The 24,106-nt window shown below is 41.5% G+C and overlaps 1 protein-coding gene across 11 annotated transcripts in view; it reads left to right on the forward strand.

The window, feature by feature from the left end:
* Nucleotides 1–24,106, forward strand: part of DAB1 (DAB adaptor protein 1) — a 1,107,850-nt gene that overhangs the window by 187,927 nt on the left and 895,817 nt on the right. For all 11 annotated transcript variants that reach the window (XM_072730801.1, XM_072730799.1, XM_072730814.1 and 8 more), the window contains one exon: nt 5,634–5,784. The gene's annotated coding sequence lies outside the window, so the exon portion shown is untranslated. The remainder of the gene's footprint in view (nt 1–5,633; nt 5,785–24,106) is intronic.

Here is a 24,106-nt window from a genome sequence, read left to right on the forward strand (position 1 = left end):
AAGAGATATAGAGCAGAGTGGGAAAGTGGAAGGTGTGTCTGGAAGGGCAATAGAAGCCATCTGCCACCGTGGATTAGTCACACCCATTCCAGAGAAAGGGACTATAGTGAATGGAGTCCTGATGACCTTGTACTAACAAATATGATCTGAAACAAGAGGAAAGAAGCAACTGAGCCTAAAGAAGCAGGCAGAGGGTAGGTCATGGAAGTCTCCCTGGATCTTTTACAACATTGTCCTACCTGAAACAGCCAGCCCATGCCTGCCCTGAGGTCAGATGGTACCTTCAGTAATATATACAGATCACACTGTCCATTCCTGGGCTGTGCAAAAAATATATATATATAGATTCTACCCTGAAGGTGGTAGAAGAGATTTTAGCAGGGTATTTGTGGGATCTGCCCTGAATTATGGATGAGGTGGCTGTGGGGTTAAGGGTAGACTGTAGGGGAGCTGGTTAAAATTCCAGCTCTGCCCCTGCTGCCTTGGGACTTTGCACAAGACCTTTAAACTCTCTGGTTCCCAATTTTCTGGCTGATAAAACTCAGCTGGCAACTTTGGCTCTCTGAACATGAAGATTAGATGAGATAGATGTTTTAGAAAATACGAAATGTTCAACGTAAGCTTCTAGCACACAGTTCAGCCAGTGATTTTAAGAGGCCGAAAGTAAGGAGGGAATTAGCACTTTGGGCACCAGAATGCCAGGAATTATGTTTGAACATTTTACATTGAATATTCTGTTCACTCCATGGATCACCCCTAGATAGCTATTATCTTATTTTTCAGAAGCGGAAAGAGAGGCCTGTTTTGATTACTGATTAGGCACCATGCCCAGGAGACATGAAGGTAAATAAGAACTAGTCCTGGCCTTTAGGAGTTTATCATTATGGTTACTTAGGTTGTTTAGATCAGCGCTCCTCACATTGTAATGCACACCTAGCCTCGTGTTCAAATGCAGATTCTGACTCACTAGTACTGGAATCTGGCTGGAAATTCTGCATTCTCCCAGATGACGTAGATGCTGCTGGTCTGAGGACGGTATTTTAAGGAGGCTAAAGGTCAGATTCAGCACACACACACACACACACACATATACACACTCACACACACTTAAACACACACGTTTTTATCAATACTTGCAGTCATGCTAAATTGAAGCAGGGAAAAGATCTTTTACAGCAATTCCAACTTCAGGAAACGGAGAAGTAGAAGGAGAAAGCTTTGTGCTCTAGTATTTAACTGAAGAGCAGTCACTAAGACCAGTCATTCTGTTCCAGAATCTAAACCTTCCCTTGTTGGGGCTGAGCAGAATATTGTTTTTCTGCCCCTTGGATATATCCCATTATGAGCTTTGATCAAAGCAAACCTTTCCCTTTGAGGCTTGGGGCACATGTTAATGGCTTTGTTACTCGCATGTATCTGCATATATTTGCAAAGCAATTCAACTGCTTCTGATGGGGAGGAGCAATAGGGCTGGTGGTTGAGTCTAGGGTTTAAGCATCTGTCTAAAGCTTGGTCCATAGCATCTCATCTTAAAAGCAATCTAACAGCAGAGAGCTGGGGCAGTCCTGGTGATTGAAGGAACTAAGAACTCAATTTCCAGCTGCTTAGCTGGTTGAAGATTCCAAGCCCTTCACGGGAGCTTTTGGTCACAGGGAGCTTTGCTCCACTTTGAGGCTACCCATTGCTTCCCAAGTATCTTCCTTTTTTTTTTTTTTAAGAATTAATTAATTAATTAATTAATTTGAGAGAGAGATGGGGGGAGCAGCAGACGAGAGGGACAAGCAGATTCCCCAATGAGCACAGAGCCAGATGCCAGGCTCAGTCCCACAACCCCGAGATCATGACCTGAGCAGAAATCAAGAATTGGATGCTCAACCTATTGAGCCCCCCAGGTGCCCCCCAGATATCTTCTTAAAGTATTTCTCTGAACAGGCCACTCTCCTATTCAAAGACTTTCCTTTGTTCTCCATTATCTATGAGAGAAAGCAAATCTTAACATGATACTCAAAACCCTCCCTACATAACTAGGTCCCTTGGCTTCAGCCTCCCCTCTGCTATCTCCCTTAGGTGGGCATGCTCTAGCCAACTGAAGCAACTGAAGTTTTCCCTAAGCCTTATTGATTCTCGCCTTTAAGACTTTGCTTTTGTCAGTACTTCAGTAAGTGCTTTCTCCCTACTTTCCTAACTCATGTCCACATTCTATCCAGCCTTCAAGACTCAGCTTCAGTCCTGTGCCCTCTTAGGGAGCCTTCTTGGAACTTTCCACCTGGAGAAATTCCTCCCTCTTGTGAACCCCCTCAACATTTTAGCCATGACCTTCTTATTGTGTGAAGTTCTTTCTTTGTTTATGTATTAGGAAATTCCTGGGTCATTGCATGTCTTGAAGGCTGCCCATGCCTATGTGTGTGTGTGTGTATACATATATACATAGGTATATATATGTATGTGTATAAAAAAGTGCTTAATAAAACTTAATAAAACTTTGAGTACATGAATGAATGAAAGATAAGACAGATGGCTTCTGAACTATGATTTTATGGCAGCATATTTTCCAATGTATTCATTCTTTTAATACATATTTATTGAGCTCCTGCTCTGTTTCAGGCATGAGATTCTGGGAGTACAAAGGTGAGGAGAGGAGAGTCCTGGCCCCCCAGGGGCTGTTCTGGGGATGGGGCCATCTCATGTTCTTTGTTTAATTAAGTTGGCTACACTCCAACTAGTTGCTTAATAATAAATGATTTGAAAAATCTGAAAACATCTGATATTTTTACAGATCAGTGACCTGTTAGATGAACAGGCTAAATCTTGTTTAATCTGTGCTTCTGTTCATCAAAGAAGTCTTTTGGTGTGGAGTGTGACAACAAATTAGATTGTACTTTCATTGTGCCGTTTGCTCTCCCCCCATCTTAAAAATAATAATGGTATATATTTTTGGTAGAAACCTTGGAAATAAAAAAATGAATAAAAAATCTCATAATTTCAGAGACAAGAAATCAATGATTATTAACATTTGGCATATTTCCTTTTAATTTTTTGTTTTATTTTTAGAAATGCACACATAAACACAGTTGAGTCATGCTTTTTGTATCAGACTTTTACTGTTTTTTTTCCACATAATACTATACTTACTACATATTTTTTGCATGTTGTTAAAAATTCTTGAAATGATTTTAAATTACATTTAGTGTTTATTGTATGGATGTGTCATAATTTTTCAACCCTTTCCCCATTATTTATAAGAGCTAAAAATGGGAAACAGCTACACTATGAACATCTTTGTGTGTCACTATTTTCCCTTGTCTGATCATTTTATTAGCATTCTTGAAGTGGAATTAGTGAGTTCAAGGGTATGAATATGCTTAAGTCCTTTCTTTTCCTTTTTACCAGTTTTTCTTTACCAGAGATGGTTAATTCTTCTCATTTTATTAGGATGACCTGGCCTCAACTTTCTTTAATACCCTTTTGTAATTAACGCAGAGTGTACCGGCTCCAAGCCCCCTCCCTCATTAAAGCACAGCAAACAGCTTCAAGATCTTTTCTTTGAGACAACATCCCCACTCACCAATACCCACAGTGCTGGCCAATGCTGCTCCTGTTGATTTTTTTGTAGTCTGGGTGATGGATTTTTGTAACAGCAACTCTAAGTGGACTTGACATCAGAAACACTTTTTTTAGTGCATCCAGCCTGCATTTTGATCTTTTAGCTAAAATATACTGTAAGCACTTCTTTTGCTCTCAGACTTCTAGAAGAGCAATCCCACTGAGGCTGTGTTGAATTAGCCTGAATCACCAGCTTCTCATTGCTTCCTGGGATAAGGGCTATCCACCCATGGACCTCTCAAGGTCCTGGTTCTCATCTTGGTCTCTTTCAACTGTGGAAGAATCAAGGAGCTCATTATTGTCAGCCTTAATACCAGATAGTGAAACTTCACTTTAATTGAATCTACTTATAAAACTCTCACATTTGTGTAATCCTCTACAGTTTTCAAAGCACCTCCAAGGGCATCAGCTAATTTGGTCATCACCATCTCTCTGCAAGGTACCTATTTATACCTCTACTGTTTCATAGGCAGAGTAACCGGGATATAAGCAGTGCTTGTGCTGGCATTAGTAATGGAAAGAATGTGGGAACATTCTTTGAAAACATATATACTCAATTTCAAATACAACTAATTAGTTGTATTAAGTAAGTTCTCTGAGGATCAGGTTCCTCATCTGTGTGTGGGACAATACAGTTGATTCTTATTTTTCGCAGATTCTTTGTGAACTCAACTACTAAAATTTATTTGTAATTCCCAGATTGATATTGGTGTCACTTTTGTGGCCCTTTTGTTGCACAGAGCAACAAAAATATAAATTGCCCAATAGGCGTGCACCCAGCTGAGGTCACACAAGTCAATATTCTGTCTTTTTGTTTTGGTGGTCATACTGTAAGCAGGTGTCCTTTGTGAGATCTTTTTAGTGCTACATATTACATTTTTGTGTCCCTTTTTTGGCGATTTCACTTTTTTTCCCCACTTTTTTTCCCCACTTTTTTCTATGGTTGAACCTCAAGTATAGTACTGAAGTACTATCTTGTGTTCCTAAGCAGAAGAAGGCGGTGATATGCTTTATAGAGAGAATATACATTTTAGATAAGTTTCATTCAGGAGTGTGTTACAGTGCTGTTGGACATGATTTCAATGTTAATGAATCAACTATGTATTAAATAAAATGTCTTTAAAAAGAAACACATATAAATAAAGGTATGTATTGATCAGTTGATGAAATTATTGTGACCAGAGGCTCACAGGAACCTAGCCCCCCTAGGAACAATGGCTTAGTATGCACACAGCTTTTTTTTTTTTTAATTTTTTTAATTTATTATTTATGATGGTCACACACACACACACAGAGAGAGAGAGAGAGAGAGAGAGGCAGAGACATAGGCAGAGGGAGAAGCAGGCTCCATGCACCGGGAGCCTGATGTGGGATTCGATCCCAGGTCTCCAGGATCACGCCCTGAGCCAAAGGCAGGCGCCAAATCACTGCGCCACCCAGGGATCCCTGCACACAGCTTTATAGAACATTACTGCAAATAACAGTAATGATTGTATCTATTTTATGGGGTTGCTGTGTATGTTAAGTAAGGATATGCGCAAAATGCCTACTATGTTGATGTTCTATAAGGGAAGACTGTATCCTACTATATGAGGGAGCAGAGACTATGAGAAGTTACCTGCCTTGTTTAAAATCATTAGACCAGAAAGTGGCTCAGGTTAGTAGCATATGAATCCATTCTATCTGAATCCAAAAGCAGCAATCCTCAAAGCATACAGGCTACATCTAGGAATAATCCCACATGGAAATTAAATGCTTTTTAGTTCCTTCTGACTGCTCTTGACTTAAAGATTTTATCTACATGACTGAATTCTGAAAAACCTATTTACACCACCACCACCACCATCTTTGTGCCAGGCACGGTGCTAACCATGTGCCATCTGGTACCTCTTCATTGCATATTGATCATATAAAGTAGGCATTATTGTTATTGTGACCATTTTAGAGACCCAGAGAAGTTAAATGAATTTTTTCAAAGTCCTACAACTTGGAGAACAAAGATAACAGTTTAGGTCTTTTTGACTCCACAGCTCCTGTTCTGAATCTTGACATCAGAAAGCACCAAACTCTTGGAGAATCTATAGAACAGCAAAACAGCCAACTGAAGAATCAGCAACAACAACAACGGCAACAACAAAACAGTGGAGAAGGACATAGAGTTATCTATGTTTACTTACCCAGGTAAAGTTATTCAAGAAAGTGATCAGCATTAACCATCATGGTCTTACAAAGAAAAGTAATCTTAATATCATAAAAGTATGAAGAACTTAACTTTGGATTAAAAAAATCCAACCCATTTGCCTTTATGAAAGCCTTACAACATTCTTCTTCTTTTCTCATTTCACCCAGAACAGGGCTTCTTTTGTCACAGACAAGTGGCCTTTGGCAACCACAGCTCTGTACTGTATTCTGTTTTTTTCTCCTGTCTATGTCTGAGCTTTGTCATATACCCAGGCAGTGGATTGGATAAAATGATATCTAAGATCACTTTTCAATTCCAAGGATGATTTTAGAGTTTGGCCCATGTCTCATTTCAGTCCAGAGACAAAGGGGAGGCTGGCCTCATGTACATTAGACATCAAGTCAGCTGCTACTGCTCTATCAGTCTTGCACTTGACAGCAGCAGGCACCTTGTGAATTGACCTCTAGGAAGAAAATGAATGCTTAGTGGTGGCAAATAAGTTGCGTTAACTATTGGGAAACAGAGCACACACATAAATCTCCTGTGGATCTATATTCCTTAAGGAAATCCATCAGGGAAGAGAGGCAACTCATAGAAGATGAGGACATAACTCTCTGGCTGTTCCCCCTTCCCACCCCCGAGGTAAATACCCTTCAGAAATGGAAATGGCCCACCAGATAAGTTAGCTTTAGGACTCTTTCACTTTTCTATTCACCTATAAATTAGGGATTTCCACTGTCCAAGCCTGTACTCACTTGCTAAAATATTGCTAAAATTATAAGAAAGAGGCAACAGCAAGTACAGTTTGTTACTGTGAATATGGTACCATCTGATGATATACCAAGTTCTTAGCATATTTAAAACTCACAAGAGCCCTGGGAGATAATACTGTCATCATCCTCATCTACAGAGGAAGAAACTGAGACAACAAGAGGTGAAGTGGCTTGACCCATCACATGACTAACAAGTAGGAGAGCTGTGAATTGAACTCGTATCTCTCTCTGCAAAGCCTCAGCATTCTAACCAATACACTGTGCTGCCTGGCCTACCCTGTATGCTATCTTTCTATCTCATTTCCAGATTTTTCAACTAACTGCCCAACTTCTTAATTTTTCTCTTTTGGTGACCATGTATGAAAATAGCCTGAATCTATTCAATTAATATACATGAATCTTGCTGTATGTGTCTGATTCAGCACTCTGGGGACACAGACATGAAGTGCAGATACCTACTTTTGAGAAGATCCCATTCAAAAAGGGAGACATATACACATGTGGCTATATAAAGCGGTCTGTAGGAGAGGTATTAGGGAAGTTACAAGAATAAAATGCCATTTGAGCTAAAATTTGTAGGATGGAGGTCAGAAATAATAGTGCTCTCCAGGTGGAGGTGAGAACAGGATCCATGGAGCCTCTGTGGTAGCTGGACTGCAAGGTGTACGTGGGTGATTGTGGGAAACGACGGTGCTGCAGTCATCCGGGGGTCGCAGTTTGGAGATTCTTGGGTACCATTGAAAGGAGATTGCATTTTATTTAGTAGACAAAGGGGAGACCTCAAAGGTGTTTGGATCCAGGAGGAACATTATCAGAGCTGAGTTCAGGATAAATATACCCTAAATTTATGGGTAGAGGTCTCATATATTATCTCTCTAGCATATCTGCATTCAGCAGGAGACAAGAGAGATCAACCACATGTATGAACCTGAGGTGATGGACTTTCAGACACTAAAGCCAATTCTTAGTTTCTAGTTCCCTCAGTCAAACCACATAGATGGAAAGTTTACAAATGTGGTTACTCAAATGAAATACTTGGAGACTGGTAGGGCTCCAGATTCCTAGGTTCTGCCCCCTTAAGGTGCTAATTCAGAAGATCTGGTCTCAGGACTAGGAATCAATGTTTTTAAAGCTGGCCAGCTGATTTCAATAACCACTGACTCATAAAATGACTTCTCTTAGATGCACTAAGAACCCTTGTATCAATGTAAGGAATTTTATTTAAAGAAGATTATCTCTGATGCCCCTCCATGCCTGACCAAAAGTGCTTATATTGCCATAGATGCATTTTAGTCAGAGTTAATCAGAGAAACAGAATCAGTAGGATGTGTGTGTGGGTATACATAAAACCAATAGGATGTATGTGTACACACATGCACACACATATATTCTATTGGTTTTCTTTATGTTTAACACACATACATACACACACACACAGACTTGTTATAAGATTTATTATTATTGCTGACTCACCCAATCATAGAAGCTAATAAGTCTCAAGATCTGCAGTTGGCTAGCTGGAGTCCCAGAAAAACTGATGTGTAGGTCTAGTCCAGAAGCCAGGAAGAGCCGAAGCTTCAGTTCAAGTCTGAAGGTAGGAAAAAAAACAATGTCCAAAGCCAGTGCTATCAGGCAGAAAAAAATTCCCTCTTACTCAACTTTTTGTACTATACAAGTCTTCAACTGATTGGACGAGGCCCACCCACATAACCAAGGACTAAATCAGCTTTACTCAGTCTACAAACACAGTTAATTTCATCCCAAAACAGACACACCCAGAATAATGTTTTACCAAACATGTGGGCACTCTGTTGCCCAGTCAAGTTGATATGTAAGATTAACCATCACAAGATATCATAATAAGGACTTCATTATGATAGTATGGTCCCTTATAATAACAATGGTAACAAGAATCATTATTATTTGTATTCCTTTAGTAACTGACACAATAGGTGTGTAGACAGTGTTTGCAACTGAATGAATGAAGCAACCATATTAGCATAGATGTTTATACTTTATTAAGTGTTTTTGTCACTTGTCACTTTACCCATACAATAACTGCTGGGCATTTGCAATAGATTTTCTTATTACCTTCTGTTTTTGAGATGAGTTGCACAAAGTACAAAGTGGTGAGTTTACCTGTCCAAGGACACAGCGTAAGTGATAAGGACCAGCTCAAACCCAGAGCTTTTTTTGTGATCTTTCCGTTGTATGACACCAGTTCATTGCAGATTCATTATTGACAAAGATGTGCATGCCTTCATGTTGTCCTCCCCTAACCATCAGCAATTTTCCTATCTTATGACCACGTCTATTGCTATCTCTAAATACAGGAGAGGTACACATTAACAAGTAAAAAACAAGAGATATGTTTGTACTTAATGCTACTAACAGGCAGCATCATTACAAGAGAGCTGAGTGTTGCTTGAAAAACATATTAATAAAAAATTCTCTTGCCTCTCTTAAGTATAAATTACATAGCAGAAGGGCAACGAAAGACTGGGCTTGACAGTTGCAGGATAACAACCTTGAAATATATCTATATTATCTGAGGGGTCTTTGGAGGTCTGTCTTTCGGACTTGGTTAGAGACCATGCTAATGAACTGCCTTAATGTCCATATTTTTGCAGGGCTATCTGTATTTCTTTTAAGGCCAAGTTTACCACAATTGGGAAAACTGCTTAGTTAGATATGAGGGTCTAGTCATGTTAAGTGCTTAATATGGTTAAATAAACCTGTCCAATTAATCAGAGGTCATTAGATTAATATATAGTTGTTTATCTCACATTTTCTAATAGACTTATATAAATTATTCTTTATATTTCTATTAAGGTTCACAGTTCATTCATTTGACAACTATTTATTCCATTGTAATCTTTGCTAATAACTAGAGTTGCAGAGAGAAGCTACAGTCTTTGCCTTCTGGTAGCTCACCATTTTGTACAATGGTTCTCAACTCTGGCTGCATATTAGATTATGGAAGAGCATTTTGAAAATGCCAATGCCTAGGCCCCAACCTGGAGATCCTGATTCTCTTGGTCTGGAATGGAGCCCAGGCATCAGTATATTTTAAAGGTTTTCTAAGTGATTATAACATGCAGAATCCAGATCTGTGGGAGAGACAACTATACATCCAGACAAGGTACACTGTTAAGTATCGGAGGAGAGAAATGTGTTACTGGCTATGGATTAGGAGAGCTACATTTTCTAGGGTGGATGTGGAAAGGTTTACTGAGACTATGATTTTCTAATTGAGGGTATTAGAGAGTTTTAATTTTAATTTTTGATAAAGTTGTATTACTATTTTATTTGAGCTGCATCTTGGAGAATGGTGGACGAGAAGAGAAGGGAGGAAGACATACAGGGTAGTGTCTATGCAAAGGCACACAGGGAAAAGATGTCAGTGTCTTCAGAGAATTTTTATTGTTTAGTTGGGCTGAAGTGTTGAGTGTATGAATTAATTATCATTAATTCTTTCATTCAAACAATGTTTATTGTTAATGTAAGCTGTGTGAGACATTATGTTAAGTGCTTAGGGGATTAAAAAATAAGACAAAAGAGATTTTCCTCCCAACAAACTCAGGCTATTTAAGGAAACACATAATGAATGATGGTGAGAGTGGTGATGGTGACAGTTTTGGTGGAGATGGTACTAAAGGAACCAGAGCTTAATATGGAAATTTTGATTAGACACTAAGATATAACAGAAATGAAGTTCCAAAGTGAAATGCCAAATTATATTATGCAGATGTTTAGAGGAAATGGCTTTGAGTTGAGAGAGTGCAAAGGGAGCTGAGTGATGAGATTTCCTTCCAGAATGTTCTTGCTGAGTCATCACGGAAGAGGGGAGGGGCATGGGTCTACCTCCTAGTCTCAAACTGGGTAAGAGGTAAAGGATCTGCTTTCCCAACTCAGTCCCAGAAGGAATTGTGGTGGGAGTTTGGTCAACTTGGATCTTACCTCCTTTCACCCACCAAAAATAGAGAATAAGGGCCAGTAAACTTATTTTGTAAAAGATCAGGTAGTAAGTTAGGCTTTGCAAGAGGTGTGTTATCTATGTCATGTAATCTTTGTTTTTTCTGTCTCTTAAAAATGTAAAACTCATTCTTAAATCTATAGGCTGTAGTTTGCTGACCCTTGGTCTAGGAGGAAAATGGCCTGACCCACTTCAGGTAGAGCACTTGGAAATGAGGATGAAGAAGAAGCCAACAGTTCCCTCGCGGATAGAAAGTATAGGCAGGGTGACAATATGATTCATCATCTAAACAGGGCCACTTGGAAGAGTGAAAAGGGACATTAATAATGAGAATAAAGCCTGAGTAACAAGACTAAGCTACTACGTCTCTTGCAGATGAGATGGGATGTATGATCAGGTCACCTAGCAAGAGATCTCCAGGGATGGAGACCTCTGAACTATGCTGTCCAGTATGGGAGCCACTAACCACATGTTAAAATAAAAGGTAGTTTAAATAACATATATTATTTAAATCATCTTCACCTATTTCTTTTTACTTTATACTATGTGGCTACTAGAAATTTGAACATTACAAATATGGCTTGCCTATGTGGCCTGCATTATATTATATCAGACAGCACTGTTCTAGAGTCCTCAAAATTGCTCACTAGATAAAGAGCAGCCTTGAAAATCTGTAAGACCCAGAGCCTCTGAAGCCAGTTTACTTACTATACAAATATGAGTAAGACCTGTCCTACATCTTTTCCCTCCTCCCTTCTTACCTTTCACCCTTGGTTGGGGCATAGGGTAAGGAAGAGTGGGGATGGGGGCTAGAAATCATATGTAGCTCAGCCAGCCGTGCCCTCTCTTTTCTCCCCTGAGTCTCCATACTAAAATTTCCAGAATTGGGAGTGTCAGATTGGCACTAAATCTTGGTCAGGGTTTGATTTATACCATGGACTGGACATTCTCATTTCTGAACTGAAACTGCGTTTTTGACTTTAAGATCCTGTAGGACTATCTGTTACCTAGGAGTGAGCTGGAAAGTCATGGAGTTTTAACCTAAGGGCAGAGAGAGACTATACTAGACTATACTACTGAATATATTTATATTCTATTCTATTATTTATTTCTTAATTTTTTACTGTGAAAAATTTAAAGAAAGCATGCATGAAGGTGAGGAGATTCCTATAATAAACTCCCATTTACCTCTTACTCAGTTTCAACAACCACAACATTTTACCTATTTTATCTATTAAATAGGAGTAGTGGGAGGGACTCAAGTTTTTATTTTATTTTAAAGACATATTAATTTCTGTGTGTGTTTGTGTGTGTGTGAGAGAGAGAGAGAAAGAGAAAGAGAGAGAAGAGAGAGAAGAGAAAGAGAAATGGAAAGAGAAAGAGAAAGAAAGGGAACCTGCACGAGTTGGGGGGAGGGACAAAGGGAGAGAGAATCCTCATGCAGATTCCCTGCTGAGGAGCCGACTCAGGGCTCTCTCTGTGACCCTGAAATCAAGCCCTAAGCTGAAATCAAGACTTAAGACTCCTAGAAACTTCTTGTCCTAGGACTCAAGTATTTTGAAGCAAGTCCAAGTCTTTTAAAGCCATTATATTATCATACTAACAAATACTTCACTGTATGAAGGATAAGGATTTTGATTTTAACATAACTCATTTTAAAGGGACTGCAGGAAATTTGAAAGTAAGCACATTTCAAATACATCATGAGTCATCGCTGTTAGCACACTCGTATCGATAGTAATGACAGTAACAGGCAATTTACAGGGACCTTAGAGGTCATTAAGTCCTGTCCTCTTATTGAAGCTCAGGGGGGAAGGGACTTTCCTGGAGTTCCTGGAGGCAGCTCTGCAACTGAAATCCAGGCCCACCCTCTCAAGACACAAGCTTGCTCGCTTGAATCTCACTTGGCTTCCTGAGGGCCTCTCCAGCACCCCCCACGGCATCTCCTTTGCATTTCTGTCCTCCGAGCTGAAAATCAAAGAGGAGATTCTTAAATATCAGTTGTGACTTACCAGCAGATTAAGTTGGGAAGTATGAATGGGGCAATTATTTGCAACCTGACGTCTTGGAAAGCCCTTGTGTGATGTTACAGGATAAAGTCAAGAGCCAGCAGATCCTCAAGGCATCAAGGTGCTTTGAGGTTAGAGGCTTGACTTCTGAGGAAGAGTTTTATTAAGGGCTTTCCTCATGGGCTCTCTCTACGCTGCTCAGGACAGTTAATAGCCTGAGTTCCCTAGCAAGATGAACCTTCTGCCAACCTCTTGGAAGCCACCTTCTCTAAACGGTTGGGAATAGCTTTGCTTTATAAGAAAAGAAAGAAGACTATCTTGACCAAACTATTCTATACCTCTGATCCCCAGCCCCTTAGCTTCTTCTGAGCATAATGGCAACCTCAACTCTTAAATTCACATAATCTCAATCCAATGGAATACATATTGCTTAGAATTGATCCAGCTCATTACATGTTGCCCCTTTAAGTCCTCTAGTTCCTGCTTTCATTTTGCCTGATTTTCTGATTTTTGCACTATACCCACTCCTAGATTTGCCCATAGACTTCCATTCTCTTGATCCAGCTCTGCTCTGACAATAGAAGTTGCCCTCTTGTCAATATCCTTATTTTCCAGCTATGGGTATCATATATCTATGCTTAAAATAATGCATGTCATTATTTTTCCACTAAATCCTATGGAGCCCCATCTACTCTTACTGATAGGAATTTCCTTATTCCTCTTTAGCAGTCTCCCAACCAGTGGTTTTATTGGGAATATCTGGGGCTGTCCTGGCTCTAATACTTGCTAATCATGGGAACTTGGGTGAATTACCACTCTCTGATCTTCAGTTTCATCATCCATAAAGTAGCAATATCACCTAGCTACCTCACAGAGGGAAGAGTCTATCTATGAAAAGCATTTATTTTTTTAAATTTTTATTTATTTATTTATTTATTTATTTATTTATTTATTTATTTGAGAGAGAATGGGCAAGGGGGGGTGGTCATGAGTGGGGAGAGCTTCAGAAGGAGAGGAAGAAGAAGACTCCCCACTGAACAGGGAGCCCAACTTGGAGCTCGATTCCAGGACCCTGAGATCATGACCTGAACCAAAGGTAGATGCTTAATGGATTGAGCCACCCAGGCACCCCTGTATGAAAAACTTTTAGAATGGAGACTGGCGCATAGCAAATGGCCGTGTAGGTTATACATACATGCTCAGCACCTGTGCCCAATGGGTGACCAGCACACTAGGAAGATTAGTCCTGGAGGGAATTCCAGTTTCTATCACAGGCTGCCTTCAAACCAGCCTTTTCCATCAGCCTTCAGGCTATGGTTTGCCCTTGGGTCACATATTCCAATGATCTTTTTCTTATGGGAACTTTACTTCTGCAACACTTGCTTTGTTGGTTGACCTCATTTGGGAACTGGTCGAATCCTGGTCTTTGTCTTCTTAGGAGATCCCTTGATCTCAGTAGTTTCACTCACTTTCTCACTGGGGTCAGTGTGTTATCAGGTCACCTTGGGAGGGGAAGGATTTGCCTACAGGGCCTGCTCTAATCTTTTCTTGGAGGGATCCTTTCACAGAAGACCCAGTCTAAGTTGAAGTTCTATATTTATTGGAGAAATAGCTGGAATTTCCCTTGATTAAATACTAATAATAATGAAGCCGCTGCTGCTGCTGATTTCTTCCTAGGAAGCGTTCTGTTATACAGAGTTCCTTACAAGGAGACATATTCTCTGTCCTCAGTTTATTGTCTAGCCAGGAAGCTCAAATATATTCAAAGTTCCTTACAAGAACTCTAGCGATAATAGCTGTAAAAAAGTAGAAAAAAGAGTTATTTTAGGTGATTAGTGGCCATGGCTTCATGTAAAAGTGGTATTTAAGCACTTTCTTGAACACATCCAGTAAAAAGGAGGGGCTCATTATCAAGCAGAGTAGCCCAGTTTAATGTTGCCTGGGATTACAGGTGGATATTTCCTATGCTAGTGAATTAAATTTCACATTCCTCATTCTACCTCCTGGGACTATACAGACCAGTGTTAATGCAGAATAATGATTCTGTGGTTAGAGTGGGTCATTAGAAGAATGGAACAATGATAGCAGTGGGGAGGGGTCAGGATGTGTGTGGATTTTTCTGAATTTGAAAGAGAGAGCATTCTTCTTGGAACAAAGATAGTTGTAGGAAACATTAAAAGAAAAAAAGATATCACACATTTCAAATCCTCTGCAGTTGAAGGGTGCTTAGTGATATTCACTTCTCATTACTCTACTTGTAGTGACTTAAGGTCATAGGATCATTAACTCTCAGTTTGGTAGGGACTTACAAGGTTATGCAATCCAACCATGCAGGATCTGCTCTCTCCAGTACAATGATCCCTCTTACAGCATCTCTAGTTGGTGCTTGATTATTCCCACTGATGGGGAGCCATTTACTTAGTTGGAATGTTTCAGAAGTGATACATTCGAAAAAATACTGGTCCAAAAATCAGACTTGGGTTCAAATTTACCTTACTAGTTGTATTACTCTGGACAGGCCACATCCTATTGGGTCTTGGATGTCTCATCTGTAAATTGGGGTAAAAATGCTTGCATCATGGTGTACATATAGATGTCAAATGAGATAACATAAGGAATATTTCTGACCTACTATCTAACATATAGTAGGTACTGAAAAATAATAATTAATGATAGGTAGGTCATAAATGTCAATTTATTCTCTTTTTCCTATGCTAAATATTGTCTTCTGTGGCTAAAAAATCAATCACATTAGTGGTGGCATGAAAATTGTTAATTAATAAGGCTAGAAGCATATAAGCAGGAAAGCACAATTTTATTCCTTTTCTATTTTCTAAATTTAATACCTCATGTTATAGCTTTGAAGTCATGGGCATTTATTCCAGCAGTGAATGGGGCCTCTGTAGCTGGCCAAAGAACTTTCCCATAATTTAAAAATAAATAAAATGTGAATTGCCCTGGTAGTCTGAAGTACCCTTCATTTTTTTTGGCCATCAGAATATCCTGAGCCTTTTTAGAATCTCTGAATATTAGAGTTTGGAGGCATCTTAGAGGTTATTATATCATGGCCATTCATTTTATAGATGAAGAAACTGAGGCCCAGAGAGATTGTAACTAGTTCAAGGTCATTCAACTAGTTTGTGGTGAAGCTGAGATTTATATGGGTCTTCTTTTCAACGCATATTTACCTACTGTGTGTCAGGCATTAGGAAGGGTATCAGGAATCACACTACTCCTTCATTTAACCATTTTGAAATCAGGTTGTGTGCCTGTGAGATGCTCGAAATAAGATCCTGTATTTCCTAATAAGTTTTTATGGCTTCTGTTTATTCCATAAATATTGCAGCATTTACTGTGTACAAGGCATGTACTAGGCAGCGCTCATGAGATATTTCAGGCTTTTTGGATAAGATTGTAGGAAAGAAGAATCTATCTACTAAACCCATGCTTAACCAGGCTCTAACTTTATCACGGTCACCAAATCCAGAAGAAGGTACTGCCGGTCTGAAATCCATCAACTGGATAGGCATAGTGACCTGCACTGGGATTTGCAACTGGCTTACTCCAGCTCATAGAACTTCCCTGCCTGCTTTCCAAACTTTCTTCATCTTTCCCAAGTAGACTGTGATAGAGGAAGGACTTGGTTTTATTCATCTATGTGACTCCTCCTAAGACCTAGCAGAGCAGATTGCATGCCGTTCTTCCCTCTGCTTTATTTTTCTTACCTCCCTACCTTCCTTCATTCTTTCACTTCTGTAATTTTCCTTTTTCTCTTTTCCCCCTTTCTTCTCCCCCCCCCTTTTTTTTATGATAGTCACACACAGAGAGAGAAAGGCAGAGACACAGGCAGAAGGAGAAGCAGGCTCCATGCACCGGAAGCCCGATGTGGGACCCGATCCCGGATCTCCAGGATCGTGCCCTGGGCCAAAGGCAGGCGCCAAACCACTGCGCCACCCAGGGATCCCTCTCCCCTTTTTCTATTCCTTCTCTTTCTTACATCTTCTCTTTTGTCTTCCTATCCTAAAAAACACTCAGTGGGCACCATGCCTTGTACTAAGATTTGCAGAATTCACATTACTTGCCTTTGCAGAACTTACCTAGGCTTGTAGAAGAGACAGCCATGTACATAACAAATTCCAGTACTATCTGGTGAGTAGTTGATAGATGTTAACACTTGATATGAGAGCACAAAAATGGACTCAAGTCTGTGATGGGGTATGGGGGCAGTCAAAGTTTCTCATAAGATGAAGGATGATCAGTGAGAGTTTGACAGACAAAAAAAAAAAAAGTTGGGGGTGTGGTGAGGGAGGGGTGGCCTTGGGCTGATGGCATCATATCAGTAAAACTCATAGTGGAGTGCTCTTTGCAGAGAGCTCCTAATATGCATTATGACTGGAATCTGAATACCCAATGAACATTTGCTAAATACATCCCTGGTCCTAGAAAGTCCAAGTCAGCTGGTCCCCAGGCCTTTTCTTGTCTGCTGTATCTCTAAGGTCCTGTCCTCTGGCAAAATGCCCATTCTGAGTCCCTGGCTCTGGTGGCCAGTGATTTTATACTAAAAACATTGGTTAAGTGCACATTTTTGAAGGATAACAGAGTAGCCAGAAGTCCATTATTTCAGGCTGGGGATGGAACTGGGGGCTGTGGGAGGGGCAAGGGAGGTGGGGCTTGTTACTAGGCAACCAAGATTTGAGAACTCAGAGCTCTAAGATCTGTAGTCATTAGGGCAGGCTAGATCCCAAGATGCTGATAGCTGGTGAGTAGCCCCAGCTACCTAAGGGAAGCCAGAAAGAGAGAGAGGGAGGGGAAGATAGGAGGGGGGAAAGGGGGGTAGGTAAGGAGAGAGGGAGAGAGAGAAGAGAGAGGAAGGGAATATGAGTGCCTAATTGGGGGATAAAAGCACTTGGAATGGAGGAAAAAGCACAGGCACAGTGAACAGAGTTTTATCTGTGAATTCCACCTATATTCATTCAATAACTGTCATTTTCTGAGCCTTCTGAAAAGTGGCTCAACGAGGCCTACATAAGTATTATTATGGAGAGTAAATAAGGTAAGTGCCAAGCACAGTGCCTGGCTGTTAGCTAGTTGTCCTGTAAATGGGGGTCTTTTAAGTTTTAGCTGAGCAGGTAGGCATGCAGACATTAGCTGTTACTCTCATACATGGCTGGAGGAGTGGGGAGTAGGAAGCTGCTAAGGAGAATGAGAGACAGACCCAAACTTGGGGGACCTGGTGAATTAAACAAGCTGAGGTATGCATGCCATCAGAATACTGCCAACTACCCATCGGATAATAAGCGGGATGGGGTTTGAAAATGGGAAGCAGGGTAGTGGCATGGTTCAATGCTTAAACTCTGGGGTTTGAAAAGTGGGGCTCAAGTCCTAACTACCACCTGCCAGATGTAGGGTGTTAACCTCTCTGAGCATCAGTTTCTTTACCTGGGGGATAATCACCCCACAGAGCAATGATAATTACATAATGTCCCTGCAAAGCAGTTAGCCAGATATTCGAAATGGAGAAGGCAGCAGCCCTGAGGAGGGCAAGAGCTCCATCTGCATTGGGCTCAGACTTCTGAGCTACTCAGAGAGCCTCATATACCCTCCTCTACCAGCCCCAATTGGAGGGGCTGCCAAGGCCCATGAGCACCCAGAGCAGGGAAGGTGGCTGCCACCCACTGAGCCCTGGTTCAGGTCTGCTCTATGCTCTCTGTTCTCAAACCTCCATGCCTTCCACCCCCGATCACCCTGACAGGTAGGCAGCTTAATCCCCGTTGCTGAGGTGGAGACGTAGGCAAGGGGAGATTTGGTGACTTGTCTGAGATTGTAGCAGGATTTAAGTGCAGGTACACCTGGTTCTAGGGCTGAGTTCCTCAATCACCCTCCTTCAAATGTGCCACAAGACAGGAAGATGGTGGGGCCCATGCAGCCAGAGGCTGACTTTGGAAAGAGCCTCTTGCTGAGAACTTCTAGCCTCCACCCTCCAGCACTTCAGTTTTCTGGGGTAAAGTTCTGCCAGGGCACAGGTGGCCATCCTATTTGGCAGAAAACAGAGTGACTGATTTCCAACACGGATGCTTGAACAGCCTATGCCTAATTGCACAGCTCTTGTGCTGATGAGACATTCATCATGGGCTTTTTTGCCAAAGTGATATCCAGGTGTCAATCTGGATACTCATTGATCAAGAATTCCCAAAGTGATAATGGGATTCAAAAAGCCATCCTGGTGCGGGAATGGACAAGCAGGGGATGAGGTAGTGGAGGCGGGGCAGGCTTTGGTGTGGGGACAGATCTATCTCCTGTTCTGGTGCTGCCGTGACTGTGCTGCTGTGACCATGGGAAGTGAGTCAATCCTTAGTATTCTCAGTTACCTTATCTATGAATAAGAGATAATAATATGCACACTCAGGTGTGCCTTGAAGATCAGCCTTTGCTGGAAAGTGCCTAGTGCAGAGCCTGACCCATAATAGGTCTGAGTAACGGTGGGTACCAGCTGTTATTTATTGTACATCAAAGATTTTTTTATCTTAAGCTCTGTGAGGGCAGGGACTGCATCTGCTTTGTGGTTATGTTCTCAGTTCCCAGTACTGTGCCTGGCACAAAGTAAATATTTGGGATGAGTAGAGGACTGAGAAATATTTTACAGTTAGGGCTGATGGAACATGGTGGCTGGGTGACTAATAACACAGGCAATAATGATGAGACAAGGAGTTGAGTTTGAGTGGCTCAAGGTGATGGTGCCGCTTGAGAAGTGGGGAATGCAAGAGGAGAAGCAGACCTAGAGATGGTCAGTTCTGAAGATGTTGAATTGGAGGTGCCTGTAGGACCTCAAGGAGGATTTGATGAATGGTTACATGAAGATGTACATTTGGGGCTCAGCAGGATGGAAGGGGTCAGTAATGTAGCCTTAATGTTGGGAAATCATATTTGCATCACCATGAGCTGCACATAGGCTATATCCAGCCCACAGGCTGTATCTAGCCCTCTGCCTATATTTGCAGACCATGTTTTATTGGAACACAGCCATACCCATTCACTTATGTATTGTTATGGCTGTTTTCATGTTCCAAGGGCAGACTAGCTATTTCAAGAACTGTAGGACTGGCAAAGCCTAAAATATTTACTTTTTTGGCCCTTTACAGGAAACAAAAATGTGGACCTCTGACTTAAATGATAAAGGTCTATATTACCTCATAAGATGACAAGACTCAAGGTCAGGTTGGTTCCCTGGCTCAAGGATGTAATAGGAATCCAGCGTCTTTCCACCTCACTGGACTCAGTGTCCATTGTCCACCTAACACTCCACCCTTCCTAGGTTGGCTTTGCCTTAGGCTGTTTCCCTTCATCTGTGGCAGGGTAGCAGCAGCAATTCTCTACCTCATATCCTGATGTAACACATCCTGATGCTGAAAAGGGGCTGCACCTCTGTCTGTGTCTTTCTTGCAGAAGTCCCCAATTTCTCCTTGATGTCTCTTGCCCCTGGGATTTAAGCTCAGACCTGTTTACCTGCAAGGGAAGTGGGAGTAACAGGCTGGCTTAGTCCAGTGATTCTCGACGCTGCCACACATTAGAACAAACTCTGAGGCTTTTAGAAAAAGAGTCTGCAGCAAGCTGGGATATTGGATTTCCAGGGAGCATCATGGGTAATTTTGGTGCAGCAAGACAGAGTAAACACTGACTAGATAGATCATCTTGGGGAAGAACAGATGTGGGGAACACAAACATCATAACCAATACAGTCTCCTTAGAGGACTTAATAGAAGCCAGAGAGGCTGGGTCCCTGTTTAGGACGTGTTTGTCAGGGATGTCTGTGATAGCTGGGCTGGACTAGACAAGATGTTTGTTCAGTTAAGGCCAAAGGCAGCATCATCAGAAGTACAAATTGTGACCAAGGATTAAAGCCAGACTTCGGAGCCAAGAGTTAAGTGTCAGGGCTGGGGGGGAGGGGCGCAAAATGGAAATAGGAATTAGGAAAATGAGCCAAGAGCATAGGGAGGAAGGAAGTGGGATGGGGTGGATGGTTCACAGAGATGTGAACAACAGGGGTGCCCGGGGCCAGTTGTGATGCAGGATGGGCTCTGAAGAGGAAAGATAGTTGCTCCACAGAGTCAAAGGAACAGTGTTGGACCAGAAGGACCAAGACACATGTCTCTGTCTCAGGCTTGTGGGCTCCATCTGGCACTGGTCATTTCCGCATAGCGGAAGCCAAGGCTACTGATGGGCAGCTGCCTCTCTGCTCCCTCTTCCTGGACTCAGGCTCTCTTAATGGATTCACAAAAGGAGCCTGCCATCTTGCTAATTAAAAAGCATTACATTCAGAGTAGACTTATGAAGGCCAAGCTTAGTGCAGGTCCTGGGCAACTGCCATAAAGCAGCTGAAGCTACTGTCCAGTGACCACTACTTCCCAGTACCATGTCCCCCTCCTTTCTTCTTTTCCTGCCTTTTTTTTTTTTTTGGTCCGTTTCTTTCTTTCTTGGGGCCCAGGCCTCACCCTGCCAGCCTCTGTGTTCATCATCCCTCTGCCAGTCAAGTAACCCATTCCCTGACATCACTCAGTTATTTAATAGCCATTTTTAAAACATCCATCAGTTGCCTATCACCCTCATGCTCTACTCCTGAGGCACCAAGAGGAAAATCTCTAAATTTTCCACCAAGAGACTCTCCCATGGGGTGGATGGAGGTAGATTCATCAATAAGCAATCATTTATGGGGACAGGAGTCTGTCACAGTGCACTATTTCAAGTACTGTAACCAAGCAGTGGGCCGGAAGACCCAGGGCCCCAGAGCCACATCTGCGTCTGCCATCTTTGTTTGGCACAGGGCAAACCACCCAATGTCATGAATGCAACCTCCCTACCTGCTAAAACAGCAGGGCGATGACTGCTCCTGCTTAGACTCCCCCAGAGTGACCCCCAGCAGATTGACATCCACTGCGAGTGAGTGTTTTTACAAATTCGTGTAATTACACAAAGACAGGGGATCCCTGGGTGGCGCAGTGGTTTGGCGCCTGCCTTTGGCCCAGGGCGCGATCCTGGAGACCTGGGATCGAATCCCACGTCGGGCTCCCGGTGCATGGAGCCTGCTTCTCCCTCTGCCTTTATCTCTGCCTTGTCTCTGCCTCTCTCTCTCTGTATGACTATCATAAATAAATAATAATAAAAAAAATTACACAAAGACAGAAATATTTTAAGTATTTTATTCCATTTCCTCTTCCTGGGTAGAAGCAAACTTATAATAACCTTTATCCAATTTCGAAGCTCAAATTTGTCCTTTTATCTAACACAATAGGCTAGAAATAATCTGAAACTCAAGTGAGGTAGAAACGTGTTCAAAACCTGGTTTTCCATTCCTTGTCCCATGTCTTTCGGCGAATTATTTGACTTATCTGAGCTTCAATTTCCCTGCTGGAGTAGCAGCAACACAGTCACATTCACTTGCATGGCTGTTATGAGAAATAAATGAGGTTATAAATATCTAGCATTTATTATGTCTGGAGCCCTGGCACACACTGACCATTAAGGAAATGATAGCTGTTATTCTTATTACTATTAATTTTGTTATCATCAATGTTGTGCTGGTATATTTTTATATGTGACTTCTCATACAAAAAAAAAAAAAAGAGGAGGAGGATAAGGGGGAAAGAAAAAGCACAATTTGCACATTAGTTCATTTCCATGGTATAGCACCTCCCCCAGGGCTGATTTCAAGTTAACGTGACATCACTGAATGAAAACTTGGGAACTGATGTGCACAATTGAGCCAAGGTCGATTCTTTTGAGCTACTGTGAGCTGGCTCTGGCACACCACTGTTACTTACGTTATTCATATGAATTGGGGGCAATGGGACAGAAGCAGGGAGCAACTATTGAGTTGGAAACAACCATACAGATGTATGGGAAGGAGTCTTTGCCTGATTCTGTGTGACATCTACTGTCTGGTAGATCCTTTGCTAGGGAAGATTACTTGTGTCTTAGTTAAAGAATCAATACATGTGTACAGGGTTGTTTTTCTGAAAAGAAGCCCAGAAAAAACAACAACAACAACAACAACTCCACTCTCTATAGAGTATGTGGCTCAGGCTAGCACTGATACGGTCTTCTGAAAGAGCCTGGATTTCCCATTTAGCATCCCATTTAGCATCCCACCATGTCTCTACACCTGGAATTCTGTTTGCTTTTCTGGGGTAAAATGAATAATGCTAATCATGCTACTTTAGATCACATGGGGGTTTTCACACTCATTTTATTATTTGGTCCTCATGGCAGGATATTGTTTGCTCCATTTTACAGTAAAGGAAATGGGACTTCTCTTTGGGCACGTTAGCAAAAGCTGTTATAACACATGACTCTAAAAACCCAATGGCTAAACACTACAAAAGTTTATTCTTCACATCAGTCTGAAGTGGGTTGGGGGACTCTCCTCTGAGGGATGACTCAGGGCCAAAACCCAGCTATGTGGCCCCCTATATCTAAGAAAATTTGGGGATGTACTAAGGAAGAGCAGCATCTAGTCATACACTCTAGAGGCTCCAAGGTAAGACGGGCTATGTAGACAGTGGCATGTGGGATGCACTCCTCTTCTAGGCCTGGCTCTAAACCTTCTCAAACAATCTGCGACACCTTCTCTTTTCTCAGCCATTGGTGGGCCAGACTGGGGGTGACCCAGTGGAGGACTCTGAAGAAGCCCCCAGAATGGCAGAGACACAGAGTGGAGGAGTCTAAGTCCCTGAGTTACCCCACAGAGTAGAATCTTCCAGCACACTTCAGACTGTGATATGAGAAATAAACTTGTGTTGAGCCACTGAAATTTGAGGGTTGTTTGTTTCCAAAGCTATATTAATTACCCTGGTTATTTCTGAGTAGGCCCAGAACCCAGATATGGTGCTTCCTAATCCCCTGTATTTCTGTTATTAGAATCACATTGTGTTTTCATTGTCTTCTGACTGGTCAGTTGTCCTCACACCAGAATGTAAGCTCCCTGGAGTCAGAAAGTGTCTGTGACTCATCTCTGTACCTTATGGTCCCTGTACAAGGCTCAGAGAACATTTGTTAAATATGTAAACATGTAACCATATATTTGTTAATAAAACTTTTGCTCAATAAAACATTTTTGGGAGGAGATAAAGAAGAAGGAGATGAAATAAGAAATAAATTATTGTTTGGTTTATTAGCTTAAATATTTATGTTCTAAAGGCAGAATAGAGAAGAGATCAGAAAAAAACAGTTCATTCAATAGACTTACAAGGGTAGAAAGATCTGAGTTTGCATCTTGAACATCACTAAACTAGCTGTGTGACCTTTAGCAAATTACCTAACCACTCCGTGCCTCATCTTCCTCACAAAATGAGGATGATAACGGCTAACTCAAAGACTCATGATGGGGCAGCCTGAGTGGCTCAGTGGTTTAGCACTGCTTTCAGTCCATGGTGCGATCCTGGAGACCTGGGATTGAGTCCCATGTTAGGCTCTCTGCATGGAGCCTGCTTCTCCCTCTCCCTCTGCCTGTGTCTGTGCTTCTTTCTCTCTGTATCTCTCAAGAATAAATAAATAAAATCTTTAAAAAAAA

The sequence above is a fragment of the Vulpes vulpes genome, chromosome 12 (genome assembly GCF_048418805.1).
Source record: "Vulpes vulpes isolate BD-2025 chromosome 12, VulVul3, whole genome shotgun sequence".
Taxonomy (NCBI): domain Eukaryota; kingdom Metazoa; phylum Chordata; class Mammalia; order Carnivora; family Canidae; genus Vulpes; species Vulpes vulpes.